The sequence below is a fragment of the Rhinopithecus bieti genome, unplaced genomic scaffold (genome assembly GCF_001698545.2).
Source record: "Rhinopithecus bieti isolate Rb0 unplaced genomic scaffold, ASM169854v2 scaffold_10499, whole genome shotgun sequence".
Classification (NCBI taxonomy): domain Eukaryota; kingdom Metazoa; phylum Chordata; class Mammalia; order Primates; family Cercopithecidae; genus Rhinopithecus; species Rhinopithecus bieti.
The window spans coordinates 725,299-727,948 of NW_016806431.1; positions in this window are offsets into that span (position 1 = coordinate 725,299).

Genomic DNA, 2,650 nt, shown 5'->3' on the forward strand with positions numbered 1-2,650 from the left:
ATATTATTTTTGACCACACCTAATTTACATATCTTTAATAATATTTGTAATTGTATATTCTCTCATTTTTCCTCTCTGATAGTACCTATCAAAGATTTAGCTCTTATATAGGTATGCTACACCCTCTCCAAAAAAGGGTAGCATATGGTTTTTATTAATTTATATTTTCTTCTATTTTATTTATTTATTTATGTTTATTACTATTTTTTCTTTCACTTTGAGGCAGTTTTTCATTTTTTTAGACTTTTATTTAACAGCATAATTTTATAAAAATTTCTCAAATATATTGAAGACTATAAAATGTATTCTGAATGCTTTAGATAGATTTTCATACATAGTTAATTCAGTACTAAATTAATTGCCATTATATCTCTATTTCTTCATTATCAGCAACTTTATTTGAATAGCTGATTTCTAACTACAAAATTCTAGAGTCAAGGGGCTTCCTTTTGATTTTCTATTCTAATTTTACTGCATTGCATTCAGTGAATGTGGCTAATATGATAGGACCTACTTAGAATTTGTTGAGATTTATTCTGTATTCTAGTGCTTGATCAATATTGTTATGCTATATATATAAGAGAAAATGTTAGAAAGAAAACAAAGGACATCATTTCATATGTTAAAGATCAAGCTTATTAATTATGATAATCGAGACCTATCACATTTTTGTACTACTATTTTGGGTTTTAATTTATGCATTTCATCAATTTGCCACCAAATATTTATCAAGCATCTACTGTGTTCTGGGTACTGCTCTGTCTTGCTTTCCTCCTTCCTTATTTGCTTATTTACTTTCCTGTCTTTCTGTTTCCTTTTTTCACAGTGGGTTTGCTAGTCTCACATAGTAAGTCCATTTTAACATGCCCACCTTCCTGGGTCTTCTGATGCCTTTCTCATTGCTCTGCCAAAACAGACGGTGGCATTGCCACCTAATTTGATGAGGGACGTATTTGTGTCTGAGTATGAAACAGCCATCCTGAAAGTATACTAGGACTGAGTGCATATAACTTCATCAAGCTAATGTTTCCTGAGTTGCAGGGATGAGCCCCCATATCAACAAACTGGTTCCTATTGAGTATTTAATCTGTGCCTCTGTTCTAACCCTGAAGACCTATACGTATGTGTGTTACTCTAGGCCCCACTGAAATACATTGGTAAGATATTGTAGATCTTTGTTTTGGTAAATAATCTATTTTTTTTCTTCATATCAGGGCTTTGCTATGCTGAGCTATGTTAACTGATGAGCTATGCTGAAATGTCTGTGATTATTGATCTAGACCATAAGAGAAGGAAGGGGAGTATATTAAGGAGGATAAGTATCATTTTATGTTGCATTTGCCTGAAATGTGGCATTTTGTGACATCTTTGCAACAGTAGACACAGTACTATTGAAAGGTGGCTGCTTCTGCTGGCCTGGGGTTTTCAAAGGAATCTGAAGATTTAAGCTTCTCAGGCATGCACACCCAAATATCATCATTCTAGATTTTGGATTACAACTCTTTCCCAAGCAGGGCCCCTGATTTTAGCATAGGAGAGTTCCTGGGGTATGTACTCAATCTCTTTTGTAGCTTTACCACTCTAGGAATCAAATCCTATACCTGCTTAGTAAAACTGCCTTATTATTACAGGAGATAAGGGTTCTTTAAATATTGGCATTGAGGTTTTCTGGTTTTCAGCAACAAGCTCTAGGTTTGTAGTTGGCTAACCTGAGCCTGTTATTCTCTTATTCAGGGATTCTAAGGTAGCTACGTAAAATAGGTAACTCCACAATCCCTTTAATGACTTTTGCTTCCATATTTTTAAGCCACCTGTACTTCACTCCAATCCACAACCACTGAAAGTCTTAGTAATTATGATGTCACAGCACACCAGGGGTTATTAGCATACCAATTCTTACAACTGTCTTGGTTTTGGTTCCCCTAAAAGCAGACCCTAAGAAAAGGACTTAGGTGCTGGTCCTTTATCTGGGGTGCCATCCCAGGAACCACACAGCATGTGAGGAAAGTCAACAGGGCAAGAGAAGAAGCCAATTAAAGGATGTGTTAACAAGCAGGTTACCACTGTGTGCAACTGGGGCTCAATCTTACCAGGAACCCTGTGAGGTACCTCACAAGCATCCCACCAAAGAAATGGGAAGTTGGAGATATTTATCCATCAAATTCAGTTCCTCATTGTTTAAGGGTTGCACCTGGGAACATGGAATTCTCAGATCTTTGGGGCTTTCCTGGATACAAACTGAGCACACTCCAGTGGTGCTGGAGAAAACCTTTAGGAACAGAAGGAGAAAGTTTAGGAACTTGATATAGTAAGAAATCATGTTGGAATCTGTCTACTTCAGCTTCAGGCAAACTTAAACATGGATTAAAATGGCAGGAAATGGGAGCATCGAGTGTCTGCTCCAGTATGTCACTGAGTTTTTAATATACTTCTAGTATATAGCAAATAGATGATTTTGTTTTAATTTTTTGCTTTTAAGTATACCCATGTGTATTCTGATTGCTTCAGATTGATTTTTGTACTCATTTCTTCCCAGAGTTGAAAGTTATGCAATTTCTCTTTTTCTCTAGATGTTTTCAAGTTATATTTCTCATCTAGTTTTTTAGTGCTTGAACTTAAATGGTTAACTTAATTAGCCTTTATTCCTCAA